At 53.9% G+C, this 15583-nt stretch overlaps 1 long non-coding RNA gene across 1 annotated transcript in view; it reads left to right on the top strand.

The window, feature by feature from the left end:
- The window catches only part of LOC147575237 (uncharacterized), a 45960-nt gene extending 32427 nt beyond the window's left edge, over positions 1-13533 (top strand). Inside the window, exons 3-4 of the long non-coding RNA XR_015242168.1 lie at positions 12079-12173; positions 13447-13533. This is a non-coding gene — a long non-coding RNA (uncharacterized LOC147575237). The remainder of the gene's footprint in view (positions 1-12078; positions 12174-13446) is intronic.
- The last annotated feature ends 2050 nt before the right edge of the window (positions 13534-15583 follow it).

Genomic DNA, 15583 nt, shown 5'->3' on the forward strand with positions numbered 1-15583 from the left:
AATACCTTTGCAATGACAGCGATAATGCACCATCATTTGCGGAAGGCCGGCCGTGCCGCGAGCTTCCCACGCGAGTGCATCCCATTCCTGGCAGGCAGGCACGGTGTCGTCACCCCTGCACACAGACGAGGAACGGAATCCTGTCGAGGAGGAAGGGGGTTCCCCAGAGCTAGAATTTATTGCACGTGGAATCAGTGAGGATAGGTCAGCTCTTGCCACTGTAATAAGCACGTTGAAAACCTCGCCGGTTAACTCCGTGATTATTCCTCTCTCGTGCTGTGGGCCTGTCAGCCTGGAGGAGCGCTAGCTCAGTCACGTTCCGTGGGGAACCACGTGTGGACCCGGAACCGACATGCACACACACACACACACACACACACGAGACAAATCTGCACAGAGCGCTGGCCCGAGCACAGCACGTGTTCTGCTGAGTCATGGAGGGTGTTTAGCTGGTGCTTCTCCTCTTGTGACAAAGGCAGGTGTATACTGTGTGGAGCTTGCACAACAGAGCTGTGTTAGGTCCTGTGAGTATTTCCGTTTTGTGCGAGAAGATGCCCCCCTTTTAAAACTATTTATGTATTTTGAGAGAGAGAGACAGAGTGCGAGCGGGGGAGGGGCAGAGACAGAGAGAGAGACACACAGAATCCGAAGCAGGTTCCAGGCTCCGAGCTGTCAGCACAGAGCCCGATGCGGGGCTCGAACTCATGGACCGCGAGATCATCACCTGAGCCGAAGTCGGCTGCTTAACCGACTGAGCCACCCAGGCGTCCTGCCAGGCTTTATTTTGTATCTAAGTATACGACATAAATATATCATTTCTTAGATATGTATTTAACAAAATGTAAATGTTGGATCCTCCCAAATTCAAGACAACATTTTGAGAAAAATAAGTGAACACAGTCTCAAATTGCACTGAAAGGTCAGTGGGCAGAACCTCGAAGTGGGTGTTTTGGAAAGGCTGCCCCGTGTCAGCAAAAGGGCCGAGCATCTCCGACATCCCGGAGGCACGTCCTTCAAAGCAGCCGTTACAAGAATTACACGACTTGTCCGACGGGAGTGATGTTTGATGAGGTTTTGCTAACATGACAGCTTGGTACGTCCTGGCAGGATTTCTGTTGTTTCTGAGTGACGTGGTGGGAACCCAGTTGGGACATCCGGGTTGACGTGTAACCTGTAATACCTTTTCCCGTGTAAAATGATAGGAAATAGGTCTGGGGGGGCACTTTGGCGCAGAGTTTCTGACTGTTCCGGGAAGGGATTGTTGAGATGGTGAGTAAACGGGATCTATGCGGTGGTGTGGGCATTTGATGGGGCTGAAAAACCCGACAATCCGAGAGTCCCCGACTCCAGATAAAGGAACTGAGACCACGCGTCTGGATGTGCTCTGGAGGCGTCCGTCCCAGCTCAGGAAAGAGGACGACCTGACCGCTTGGAGGCCGAGGTCCCCGGGGCTGCAGTGGGCGCCCCGCGTGTGTGGCCGGCCGGGAAACAGCTCGCTGCCGCGTCAGCTCCCATTGGGTGGCACGTGGGTGTTCAGTTTATGAAAGTGTGACGGCACGCTCTGGGAAGTCACCGCGCAAAGCGTGAAGTCCCCAGCGTTCCCACAGAGCGACTTTCTGCCGGTCCACAGGTACCGGGACTCGGAGGCACCGAGGAGGGCTGCTGTTCCCGAGGACAGAGCACGGACGTCTTTGCCCCCCTGCACAGAGCGGGCGGTCTGGCTCTGGCGAGGGACAGCAGCCGGTCAGCGGCCACCAACGGTGACCGTCACAGACTGAGGGTGGAGGGGGCTCCACGTCGACTCTCAGATGGGGGGGTGGGCGTGTGGAGGCCAAGTGCAGGTCAGCGGCGTGGCCTGGCCGCCCAGGGAGAGCTCTGCTGCACCCTCGGGGTCCAGAGAGGGTCTCTCCACCTGTGTCGCTTGGGGGCGTGGGCCGAAGGCAGAGCTGCTGTCAAGGGCACGGTCCTCTTGTGACCGCACTGAGGATGGAAAGGACAGAGCTCGGGTATGTGAACACCTTTCACGCACCTGACCCGGTCATGCCCCTGATGCTGCAAAGGTCACCGTCAGGGAGGCCTCCGCTCCCCTGGCGTCCCCCCCGGTGTCCCCCTGGTGCCCCCCTGGCGTCCCCCCTGGTGCCCCCCTAGTGTCCTCCCTGGAGCTCCCCCTGGCGTCCCCCTGGAGCCCCTCTGGTGTCCCCCTGGCCCCCCCGGCACTCCTGGTGTCCCCCTGGCATCCCCCGGCGTCCCCCTGGTGTCCATCCTGGTGTCCCCCTAGTGTCCCCCCTGGTGTCCCCCTGGTGTCCCCCCTGGCGCCCCCCTGGTGTCCCCCCCTGGCGCCCCCCTGGTGTCCCCCCCTGGCGCCCCCCTGGTGTCCCCCCTGGTGCCCCCCTGGTGTCCCCCCTGGTGCCCCCCTGGTGTCCCCCCGGCTCCCCCCTGGCACTCCTGGTGTCCCCCTGGTGTCCCCCCGGCGTCCCCCCGGTGCCCCCCTGGTGTCCCCCTGGCGCCCCCCTGGCGTCCCCCCTGGTGTCCCCCCTGCCCCCCCCCAGCGTTCCCCCTGGCGCCCCCCTAGTGTCCTCCCTGGAGCTCCCCCTGTCATCCCCCAGGCACCCCCCTGGCATCCCCTCTGGTGCCCCCCTGGTGTCCCCCCTGGCTCCCCCCTGGCACTCCTGGTGTCCCCCTGGCGTCTCCCCGGTATCCCCCTGGCACCCCCTTGGTGTCCCCCCTGGGACCCCCCTGGTGTCCCCCCTGGCGCCCTCCTGGTGCTCCCCTGGTGTCCCTCTGGTGTCCCCCCTGGCGTCCACCATGGCATCCCCCTGGCACCCCCCTGGTGTCCCCCCTGGAGCCCCTCTGGTGTCCCCCTGGCCCTCCCGGCACTCCCGGCATCCCCCTGGAGTCCCCCCTGGTGTCCCCCCTGGCGCCCTCCTGGTGCTCCCCTGGTGTCCCCCTGGTGTCTTCCCTGGCGTCCCCCTGGTGTCCCCCCTGGCACCCCCCTGGTGTCCCCCCTGGCGCCCCCCTGGTGTCCCCCCGACGAAACCCTGGCACCCCCTGGTGTCCCCCTGGTGTCCCCCCTGGCGTCCCCCCTGGCGTCCCCCCTGGCATCCCCCTGGCGTCCCCCCCTGGCGCTCCCCAGGGTCTCTTAGGTGCGGTCTGTTCCCATAACCCCCACCCAGGCCCCAGACCTCTGCCAGTGACGCCTGTCCCGCTGACACACGGGAGTCTGTGCGATGAAACCTCCTCCACCCAGTACAGCAGTTGTTTTCCCACTTTTACCGGAACGTACCATTCTGTGCCCTGTTCCTCCGTGGTCAGCTCTATGCCTTCTGTGATGAGAGCACTGGAAAGTTCCTGAGATCCCTCTCCTGTAATCTGTCTAGACAAATTCCCAATGATTTGGGCTTTCAGGGGTCGTAAGGTCTTAACCCAGATGAACACCCTCCGGGGGTAGAATTTTTGACCCACGAGAAACCAGCTGTTGCAGGAGACACATTTGCGCCGACGTTTCCTCATGGGGCCCCCTCTGGCGTCTCCGTTGCCCTTCACGGTTTCTGCTCCCAGGAGTCCTCGGGCTCCGTCCCAGCCTCGTGTGTTTTGGTTACTCTTGTTCCTGGGTCACGCGGTATTGTCCGCGCCCCGTGTTGACTCAGGCCACGGAGACTCCGCTTCTGGAAACAGCGGTCTTCCTTCTTTGCGTCTGTGTTGACAGCTTCTCGGTTGACGTGAACTCTTATTATCCCCCACAGAGCCTTGGGCTCCTAACTTTTCTGAGTGTGATCCTTCCTCCAGTCCTATCAGCCGGCTGGACAGACGGACCGGACGGGAGGACTGCCGGCAAAGTGAGACGCGTGCGCGAGAGCAGCTGGGCGGTCAGGGGAGACGGGCTCGAATAGCTCATTTTTTATTTATCAGCGTCATGGAAACCCTCGCTGGGGTTTTAAATATACTTTATGCCAGGGTCGCATCTTAAATATATCTGCAGCATATCAATAATTAAGCAGAAGTGGGAAATGTTCAGTTTGGGGAAGGAAAGTAGGATCGAAGGCTTAAGAATTAGTCCACAGTTTAGCTGAAAGTTATCTTCTTGCGGCAGGGAGAGCAGGAAGGAGCCCTAGGAGAATATAATGCAGTGATTGCGATCACAGAATAAAAAAGGAAAAAAAATACTGTTATATGAATTCAAAATGGGTTTGACAAAAACAGTGCTCCGCTAACAGTCTCTTAAACAAATCAGGCTTTATTTTTCTCACGTGAGGAGACGTTTGAATGTAGCAGCTTCTGGCCATGATTTAACGGGTCAAGGATATCGGGGCTATCATCGTGGTTCTCTTGGCCTTTCTGTCATGATTGCAATATGGCTGCCACAGCTCCAGCCATTGCATCCGTATTGAGGACAGGAAATAGGAGAATGAGGGATAACACTGACTTCATCTGTCTCCCTTCGTCAGGAAAGCGAAGAACTTTCCAGAACGCCTCCTTCTTGACACCTGTCAGACTTGTGCTTACAGCTCGTTGGCCAGAATCACATAACTCAGCCTCCTCCAGCTCCAACAGAGTCTGGGTATATCGCCATCCTAAATTAATCAATGTCCTGCTTACACAGAGAAAAGGGTGAATGGATATCAGAAAGGATTCGCGGTATGTGCCACGCTAGCCGAACTTTGCACACCCCTGAGCGTCTCCCCTCGCTTGTTTTGGGAGAGCTACCTGGGGAAGAAGGCAGCTGCTGCAGGCGACTTCCCACGAAACCCGAGGTCCTGAGCTCCGCGGAGAAGCCCAGCCGTGTAGCAGGTGTGCAGGGATACCGGGCCGGGGCACCCGGGAATCGGCGCTCGGCGTGGGGAGCGAGAGCCTCCGGGCCGAGCCCCTTTGTGTTACTGGCCTGTCCTTAAACCCGACAGCTGGGACCACCAGCAGTGATTCCAAGACAGGAGCTCTGTCCTTGCGGTGATGTGGGGATCTTTGTATTTTGTATTTTTGTGGGGGTTTTTTTTGTATTTTTCTTCTATTTTAGCATTTAAAAACCTGTTATGGCGACATGATTTAACATGCACAGCAAGAACTTCTTTGTTTAATGGTCTTTACCCTGATTCATCAATTGTTTGTAATTTGCCCGTTTCCTTATCATTTAGCCTCCCTACCCGACTATTGTCTATCCACGCGTAGGGAGACGGGGGAGGGAGACATTTGCCCCCAGAACCATCTACTTGAACGTAGACTGCAGCTACTTCGACCCTTTATTCCTGAACATTTATTTTTCTGGGAACGAGGACGTTTTCTTACACAATCACGGTACAGTGATCGAAATCTGAAAATTTAACACGGGTGAAAAATGTTACCCGGTCTGCAGTCCGTGTTCTAATTTGATCGATTGCCCGAGAATGTCCTGCGATGCTACTGTGTTCCCGGTCCAGCCCCGACGCGGGACCCACGCTTCAGGCTCTCATGTCTCTTCAGTCTCCTTCAATCCGGAACGGACCCCAGCCCCTCCTCGTCTCCTGTGACCTTGACGTTTGTGAGGAGTACGGCTCAGTCCTGTGGACCGTCCCTTGGTTGGGTTTTGCCCGGTGTCTCCTCAGAGCGGATTTGGTGATGCCTTTTTGGCGTGGCTCCTGCGGCAGTGATGCGAGCTCTTCGGAGGCCATCGTGCCAAGAGGCACGTGGTTTCGGTCTGTCCTGCTTCTGGGGATGTTACTTTGGCTGCCTGGTCAAGGTGGTTTTTGCCAGAGGCTCTCCACCCTTACTATCCTGCCCTTTGCAAGTAGGGAGTAATTTGTGTCTCATCCATACGTTAGGGTGATACTCACCCATAATCTCTTTTGTGGGGAGGGATATTCTATCAAAACACTTGGAAACCTTCATCCAGGGAATAGCAAACTTTTTCTTCTTTCTTTTCTTTTCTTCTTTTAAGTCGCCTCTACGCCCCAGTGGCGCTTGACCTCACTTCATCTGAGATTAACCCTGAGATTAACCTGGTGAGCCAACCAGCTGCCCCAGAACTTTTTCTGTCAAGGGTCAAACAGGAAACGTTTGAGGCTGTGTCGGCCACACAGTCTCTGTCACAAGTCTTCAGCCTTGCCATGACGGCGTGGAAGCCGCCGCGGACACATGTAAACAAATGGTTGTGGTAGCGTTCCAATAAAACTTTATTTACAAAAACAAGTGGTGGGCCAGATTTAGCCCGTGGGGCATGGTTGGTTGACCTGCACCTTATACCATCAACTGGTCCACTCCTGAAAGCCAGGAGTTTTCTCTTATGGGTGACTTTGCTACTCTTAGAGGGTCTGACCTAGAAACTTCAGGGTCCCAGTTCTCAGTGCGTAGATTTTTCAAAGGACAAGTTGGATGGTGCAGTAGGCCGGTATATAATTTCCAAGGTGTTGAGGTCACAACGGCCCAGTCCCCTCTGGCTCTGTGAAGAGGTTTTCTCCTCAAGACTGTCAAGAGGAAGGACCCCAAGAAGAGCTCAAACGTGGGTTTTATTTGCTTTGCACAGTTTGAAATTAATCTGGATTATTTTTGGTGGGGCTTGAATGCTCCTTCCCACATCGACGAGTTCTGCTTGACCCTGAAAACGTATTTATTTCCCACCCGTCAGTGAAATGTTGACAGTTAGAGGACCCCTTTCTAGAATTCCTCCTATCTCTTAGGCCGAGAATGCTAAATCCCAGATGGAAAATTCACCAAACCAGGATGTTCATATTTGGTGCTCCAATTAGCCACGTTCCAGGAACGGAAGCTTTGTCACACTCTGGGGAGCCTGCTGGCCTCGGAAGGATGTAGTCGTGAACTTAATCTGTTTAGTGTTTGGTTCTGCAGCACAGGCCGGCTCTGGACCGTGGTGCTGTGCCGGCGGCCGCTTCTGGGCCGTTCCAGAGCCCAGGCTTCTAACTGCAAGCTGTTTGGGGACCAGCACCGGAAAGAAGGCAGCTGAGGGGAAGGCGTGTGAGCTGTGTCTTGGGAACAGGAGGCTCGAGTGCTGGCTGGGGACAGTCTGTCGGTTTATTTCGCAGGGAGGGAGGTTTGGGGAACATTTGCACCATGGGATTAGCGTGAGGTTATCATCCGTCAGGTACGTCCGCCATGCTCTGCTAAGAGCGGGGTTCTCCTTCTTTTTTAAAAAAATTTAAATTCAAGTTAGTCAACATACATGTAGTCTTGGCTTCAGGAGCAGAGCCCAGTGATTCTGTTCTTACACCCAGTGCTCATCCCAACAGGTGCTCTCCTAATGCCCATCCCCCATCTAGCCCATTCCCCGCCCCCCCAGCAGCCCTCAGTTTGTTCTCTGTATTTAAGAGTCTCTTAGGGTGGGGCGCCTGGGTGGCGCAGCCGGTTAAGCGTCCGACTTCAGCCAGGTCACGATCTCGCGGTCCGTGAGTTCGAGCCCCGCGTCGGGCTCTGGGCTGACGGCTCAGAGCCTGGAGCCTGTTTCCGATTCTGTGTCTCCCTCTCTCTCTGCCCCTCGCCCGTTCATGCTCTGTCTCTCTCTGTCCCAAAAATAAATAAACGTTGGAAAAAAAAAAATTAAAAAAAAAAAAAAAAAAGAGTCTCTTAGGGTTTGCCTCCCACTCTGTTTTTCTCTTATTTTTCCTTCCCTTCCCCTATGTTCATGCGTTGTGTTTCTTAAATTCCACATACCAGGGAAATCATATGATACGTCTTTCTCTGCCTAATTTCGCTTAGCGTAATACCCTCTAGTTTCATCCGTGTTGTTGCAAACGGCGAGGTTGCATTCTTTTTCATTGCCGAGTAATACTCCGTTGTATTTATAAACCACATCTTCCTTATCCATTCGTCAGCCGATGGACATTTGGGCTCTTTCCATACTTGGGCTGTTGTCGATAGCGCTGCTGAAAACGTTGGGGTGTGTGCGCCCCTTTGAACCAGCATTTCTGTATCCATTGCATAAATGCCTAGTAGTGCCATTGCTGGGTCGCAGGGTAGTTCTGGTTTTGATTTTTTGAGGACCGTCCACACTGTTGTCCAGAGTGCCAAGTGGTGCAGCCTCTCGGAAGCTCATTTTTAAATGCTGCTTCGTTTTCACATTCTGTGGCTTTGATTTTCGAGTTATTGGAATAATCCAGAAAAGGCTGAGTTGATTCCATTAAAAACCCAACCACAGGCTCTTCTCGCAAGGAAACGTGCTTTCTCAGGAGAGCCGGGGGCGTCCGGAAGGGAAGACTCCTCTCCACCAGAACTCGGGGAGCAGCCGTGTCCTCGCCAGGGGGCCCTGTCCACCTGCTCCCCACATCTGGGGTGTGGCTGTGCCCCTCCCCGCTCCGGCCGACTGCCGGTGCCCCACCGTGGTGGGCTTCTAGAATTGTGTCCCCCCCACATTCACATGTCGACGTCCTAACCCTCAGTCCCTCAGAACCCTGATCCAGGGTGACAGGTGTGCTGCTCAGATCTGACAGACACACACGGGGGGGGGGGGAAAGACCACCAAGTGAGGATGTGGGGAGGGGACCTCAGGACCGCAGGACCGCAGCCCTGCTGAGACCCCGCTCTCCACCTGCCTCCAGAACCGAGAGCAGAGCTCTGTTTGTCCAAGCCCTCAGCCCGGGGTACTTAGTCTGGCGGCCCCCGCACACCCATACCCTCGGCACCCCCTGCACACACCCCTGCGTGGGATCTAAGTATCAACACCATATCTGGTGTCCTCCCACCATTTTTATCACGGCAGAATTATGTGGCAAGTGACGTGGCCTTAAAAGTCATAAGGGAAGAGCCCCCTGGAGGGACCCAGGTTCTCACCCTCAGGCTGTTGCCCTCATTCGTTACCTTGGTCGGTCCCCGGGGGCATCTGACTGGCAAACCCTGATTTAAGTCTTCCGCTGTTCTCCGAAGCCGCGTCTAGGAACAATTAGCCCGTTTGATCTTAGCTTGCTGGGTTTCCCGGTTTGCTGGGCGAGCTGATGTTGCTTTCACGTCCGGGACCGCCTCTGCCCTTGGCAAGACGCATGCAGATTTGAAATTCCTGGTGGAAGTTTCCCAACCAGCTAAAAACACCTGTCACGAAGTCTCTCCTCCAGCCCGTGGGCTGTTGGGTGAAATAGTCTCAACGCTTGTTTGTTTGTTTTTGCTTTTTGGTTTTTGTTTGCACGTGAGCAGACAAGGCGGAGCTGAAATGATTCGGTGCTGCCCAAGACGGCCTGAAATGTCCCCGGTCCGTCCCGTGGAGGGCTCGCCAGTGCTGTGCTTGGTGGGCTTCAAGTCACTCTTTCTATAAACTTTTGGAGACGTTCCAGATGCCATCAACGACTCTCAGCGGCTGTGGACCGGGCGCTGCTCCTGATGACACGCCAGGCGGCTGGGCTCCGGCAGGTTGGACCAGATGCTGGAACTGGCCCGCTTGCCACCCACGGCCAGGGCAGCGAGCACCGGAAAAGGCCTCCTGACTGTGTAATACCTGCGGTGAACACACTGAGGTGGAGAGACCAGCGTGGTCCTCAGGTGGACGCCGAGGGTGTGGAGATACTATCCTCTCTGGCTGCCTGTTCAGTCCGTGGCTCCGAGCAGGTGCTGGGACCAGGGCCCAGGACAGAGTTTCAGGCCCTGGGGTCCGCTCCGCAGCCAGGGTGGCTCTCCCGGCCCTGAGTCGCTGACCCGCCACCACGCCCTGGGGGACCGTGCCTTCCCTAGCGCAGGAGGGGCCGCTGGTCAGAGGCCTGCCCCCAAGAGCGGCTGGTGAGTTGGGCCCAGGGCTGTGGCTGCAGGGACCACGGGCCTCCCACCTGCCATGCTGGTGCCCACCTTCCAGATGCCGGCTGCAGGGGGAGAGGGGCCGTCTGAGGTTCCAGACCCCCAGGGCCGGTTTCAATTCAAACCTAGGTACCAACCTACTGTGAAAAATTCACACTGTGCCAAAGGACATGGGATCTCGAACACTCAAGCTCTTAGGTCCTTTGCCCCTCTCTCAAGAGGCCACCACTGTTACCATTGTGCGTGAACTTCCTGAAACATTAAGCATTCCTGTTTTATATGCAAACAAGGGAACACATACACACAGTCTTTTTTTTTAAAATTTTTTAATGTTTATTTTTTTTAAAGAAAGACAGAGCCTGAGTGGGGCAGGGGCAGAGAGAGAGGGAGACACAGAATCCGAAGCAGGCTCCAGGCTCCGAACTGTCAGCACAGAGCCCGACGTGGGGCTTGAACTCACGAACTGTGAGATCATGACCTGAGCTGAAGTCGGACACTTAACCGACTGAGTCACCCAGGTGCCCCTGACAGTATTTGGGTTTTTTTTTCTTCTTTGTTTCACTTAATGTATATTGGACATTGTGTTGTAACAGCACCTCATTTTTTTATTGGGGTTGCTGTGCATTGATGTCCTTTTCCAATCTTTGTGTTGGATTGTTGGTCTCATTGATTTGTAAGAGCTCTTTATATATGAAGCAGTTTAGTCTTTAGTTTGTCAAGAGGCAGATGTATCATGAAACCGATGAAGTTCAGTTTTCAGAGACTCTCACTTGTATAAACCCTCACAGGACCCCGGGAAGGATTCACCCCAGTAAGTTATTGTCACTGCACTCTTCCAAGAGGATTGTACCTTCCTCCTGTTCTGGTGGGCGGTGGGCAGTCTTGAGATCCGGCCAAGAGGTGGTTCCGCTCGGGTTACGTTGAACTTGGATGATGTGGGATGTGTTTAGGGGGCTGTCACTTGTGGGTACAAAGATCACCACTAGCCATTTTGAAAAGGGATGGCTTCCTGTAAGACTTCACTCTTCTCTGTGCTGAATTCCCCTTGTCGGTCCTGCATGGCCAAAGGCCGTACCATGATCTGGACACATATCCACGCATCTCGTGGAATTTGGCACTAGGATCACGTGCTAGCGGGTGAGGAGAGCGGTCTGAAGTGGGTGGAGGCAGAAGCCAGTCCGTGGAAAAACCCCGGCAGCCCTCCAAAGTAAAACTTTTCCACGATGCCGTTCTCATCCACGTGTGGCCGACCGGGAATTCCTCCTGCAGGAACATTATCCCTGATAATCTAGCAAACACAGACATGATCCATCAGAAACCTAATTGACTTTTTTGCTGGTAGTCAAATCAAATAGAATCTCTCAGAATTCTAGTACCTGGAACTTGTGTTCACACACCCAAGTACGTTTATTGTAATTTTATGTGAAGGAAGTTTGCTAAAGAAAACTACCAATATTTAAAAGAACAAAATTTTGTCGATTATTCTAAAATTTTTTTAATGTTTATTTCGTTTTGAGAGAGACAGAGACAGAATGCAAGTGGGTTAGGGGCAGAGAGAGAGGGGGACACAGAGTCTGAAGCAGGCTCCAGGCTCCGAGCTGTCAGCACAGAGCCCAACGCGGGGCTCGAACCCACGAACTGTGAGATCACGACCTAAACTGAAATCAAGAGTTGGATGTTTAACCAACAGTGCCATCCAGGTGCCCTGCAGCTAAAATAAAAAATACATATATATTACGGAGGTGTGTCAGACAGTTAGTTAAAAAAACACAATGCAGGAGCGCATGTGTGGCTCAGTTAAGCATCCGTCTTCGACTTGGGTCATGATTGGGAGTTCGAGCCCCGCGTTGGGCTCTGTGCTGACAGCTTGGAGCCTGGAACCCGCTTCGGATTCTGTGTCTCCCTCTCTCTCTCTGCCCCTCCCCTGCTCACGCTCTGTCTCTCTGTCTCTCTGTCTCTCAAAAAATGAATAAAGGTTGGGGCACCTGGGTGGCTCAGTCGGTTGGGCATCTGACTTCGGCTCAGGTCGTGATCCTACGGTTTGTGAGTTCAAGCCCCGCGTCGGGCTCTGTGCTGACAGCTCGGAGCCTGGAGCCTCCTTCGGATTCTGTGTCTCTGTCTCTCTCTGCCCCTCCCCCACTGGTGCTCTGTCTCTCTATCAAAAATAAATAAAATGTAAAAAAAAAATGAGTAAAGGTTAAAAAAAGTTAAAAAAACCCACAATGCCATTTTTGTGGATCTTGTGATGTTTGCAGGATCTGTTAGCTTTTTAAAGTGTAGGATTTGTTGCAGTTCATTTTCTCATTCTTTGTAAGTAATCGTGTTTGTGCCGTTTTGCATCGGATTTTTTCTTTTTCATTTTGTTTTTGTTTTTCTTAGACAGGGCCCCCCACGTGGAGTGAACTGCAGGCCCCACAAAACCCGGACCCACACCCGAGTCTGCAACTTGTGTCGCAAGTATTTTATCCCACTGTGTAAGTTACCTTTTGATTCTGTTCGTGGCCTTTTCTTTACTGTGCAGAAGTTTTGAATTTCCACGTATCAGACGTAAAGGGGCTTCCCTTTCTTTATCTCTGGTGTGTCTGCTTTGCTTAAAATTCCCTTTTCGTGATTTCTCCTGGAAGTCTCATTTTTTCCCCCTTTTTACGTTTCAATACTTGATTCAGCTGAAATTGACCTTGAAATTGCATAAGAATATTTTCAAAAATTATCCAGGTTTATGAAAATCATTTATTGAAGGACCAGTCTTTTCTTACTGATTACAAGTGCCACGCAGCACCCGGGAGGCTCAGGCAGCTGGGTGTTCGATTCCTGATTTCAGTTCAGGTCACGATCTCAAGGTTTGTGGAATTCCTGCTTGGGACTCTCTCTCTCCCTCTCTCTACCCCTTCCCTGCTTGCAAGTGTGCACGCTCTCTCTTTCTCTCTCAAAAATAAATAAACTCAAAAAAAAAAAAAAGTGCCACTTTATCGTACGTTAAATTCTCGTCGGTAATTGGATCCATGTATCCAAGCTTGTCCTGTTGATTGATCTGTTCATGCAGCAGGACCGAGGACATTATTTATATACTGATAATATATCTTAATGTCTGGTAAGGCTAGCGCTCCTTCGTTGCTCTTTTTTTTAAATGTTTGTTTATTTCTGAGAGAGACACAGAGTGTGAATGGGGGAGGAGCAGAGAGAGAGGGAGACACAGAATCCGAAGCAGGCTCCAGGCTCCAAACTGTCAGCACAGAGCCTGATGCGGGGCTCAAACTCACAAACCGTGAGATCATGACCCGAGCCGAAGTTGTGTGCTCAACCGACTGAGCCACCTGGGTGCCCCTTTGTTTGCCATTTTAAAAGGGATTTTTTTCTTTTAATTTTTAATATTTATTTATTATTGAGAGACAGAGCATGAGCATGGGGGGGCAGAGAGAGAGAGGGAGACAGCATCCAAAGTAGGCTCCAGGCTCTGAGCTGTCAGCACAGAGCCTGACGCGGGGCTCGAACCCACAGACTGAGATCGTGACCTGAGCCGAAGTTGGATGCTCAACCGACTGAGCCCCCCGGGCGCCCCGATTTCTTTCCTGACTGGCTGTTCTTCTGTAAGAAAGCTATTGATTTTTATATGTTAATATATATAATAATACATAAATCATTTTTGCTGGTAAGGAAAATAATGTACGATTTGATTATAGAACATACACAGAGTTCTGTTCTAGTCTGTTCCATCCTCTGCTGTGCTGTGCTGTTCGTTTGCAACAGGTTCCTGGGGCGCCTGGGTGTCCCCCTGGATCATCGCACTGTCTCCAAGTCCCACCTGCCTCCTGCCGTTCCGACTTCCCTGCACGCCCAGTGCTGAGGTCCTGGTGACCGCCAGCCCTCCAGAGGCTGCTTGAAGCGGACACACATGCTGGTGGCCTTGGACTTGGCCTCTGAAAACTCGCTGTGCTTGGTGGAGGCTCAAGGCCCTGAGGCGCCACGGCGCTGGTGGCCGTGGTGGGCGCGGACCTGCTATTAGCGGTGGCCGGTTCTTCTACTTTGACCCGGAGCCCTCAGAACCACGCAGCAGGCAAACGGCTGACATTTGCTCAGACGGCCATCCCAAGTGGAAACTGCCCGGTCGTGCTTTCTCCGTGGGCACAACCGGAAAGCCCTCCGTGGCTGCTGTGGCTCCACACCTGGTGCGTCTCTGACATCTGGCAACATTGGTTGCATTCGTGGTTGGATAACCGCACGGCGCATTATTTATGGCAGCCTCGAGTACCCGAGTAGGCCCGGTTAACAGCCATGGCTTTGTGCGGTCTGTCTTCTGGTCAAGGGCTGGCGGGTGGCCCGTGACAGTCACAGAAAGGATGCGCTTCTCTGATTTCGTCAAGGAAGCTGGTCTCAGAGCCAGGGGCCCATTTCTCAGAACTGGGTAGCTCCTTGTCGCTGCATTGGACACGTCCTTGTCCTTTACAGAGCGGGGACGGCTTCTTTCTCATTGTTAGTAACCCAAGAGCATCCCGGTGGAACCCCTGGTCTGTTACATTTCCCAGCCTCTTATGCGCAACGTCTGCCTGATATTCATCAAACTAGAACATGACGTCCAGAGGTGGAATCCCTGCCTTCCCTTTCTGATTTGACACTGTGACTCCCGGCAGACATGGTTTCCTCTCCTGACCTCGGCTTGCCCGGCCCGCAAAATGGGCTCACACAGAGACCCTTGCATGAGCAGAACCCACAAGCGTGAAATCCTATGGGAACAATTCTGTAGTCTTTTTTTTTTTTAATCTTTATTATTGAGAGAAAGAGAGAGACACAGAGCATGAGTAGGGGAGGGGCAGAGAGAGAGGGAGACACAGAATCCAAAGCGGGCTCCAGGCTCCGAGCTGTCGGCACAGAGCCCGACGCGGGGCTCGAACCCACGGACCGTGAGATCATGACCTGAGCCGAAGTCGGACGCCCAACCGACTGAGCCACCCAGGCGCCCCTATTATTATATATATATATTTTAAATTTTTAAAATGTTTTATTTATTTTTGAGACAGAGAGTGAACAGGGGAGGGTCAGAGAGAGAGGGAGACACAGAATCCGAAGCAGGCTCCAGGCTCTGAGCTGTCAGCACAGAGCCCGACGCGGGGCTCGGACTCACGGACCGCGAGATCGTGACCTGAGCTGAAGCCGGACGCTCAACCGACGGAGCCACCCAGGCGCCCCAGATTAACCGTTTTGAAGTCAACAATTCCGTGGCGTTTGGTATGTGTGTGTGAACACTGCCTCTGTGTGGCTCGTGCCCAATGTCGTCCCCCGAGAAACCCTGTCGCCCTCCCTCCTGCCTCCTCCTCCCGGCCCCCGGCAACCACACCCCCCGTCCGCTTTCTGTCGCTGCCGGTCTGCCGTTCAGGACGTCCACTCGGAGAACCACATGTGCCACGTTTACAAGACCCATCCATGTGGTAGCAGGTGTCAGGCTTCGTTCCTTTCGATGGCGGAAGGGTACTGCCCTGCACGGACCACGTTTTGTGGATCCGTCTGGCCATCAGCGGCCGTCGGGCTGTGTCCACCTTCCAGTCGCCGTGACTAGCGCTGTGGACGTAGGTGCCGGTCCCCCTCCGCGTGGCCATTACGGGTCACAGCTGGCCCGCGGGAGGGAGACGGAAGTGCTGGGTGGTCCAGTACCTACTCCTGGTGTCAGCGCTACTTCGTTCCAGAACGCGGTTCTGAGAGAAGCCTCCACCTCACAGGCAAATCCAGACGCTCTCCGTACTCGGGAAGCAGAGGTGAGTCCCGCCGAGGGAAGCTTCTGGTCAGCCCGTGGACTGTCGTGCCGGGGAAGTCGTCTGGGAAGGAGTCCCCCCGTGGCCATTTAGTTTTGGAGCATCGTGGCTCATTTGAAGCCCATTTTGGGACGAGCCTG

This window comes from Puma concolor, chromosome D3, assembly GCF_028749965.1.
Source record: "Puma concolor isolate L17-30 chromosome D3, mPumCon1.1.hap2, whole genome shotgun sequence".
Taxonomy (NCBI): domain Eukaryota; kingdom Metazoa; phylum Chordata; class Mammalia; order Carnivora; family Felidae; genus Puma; species Puma concolor.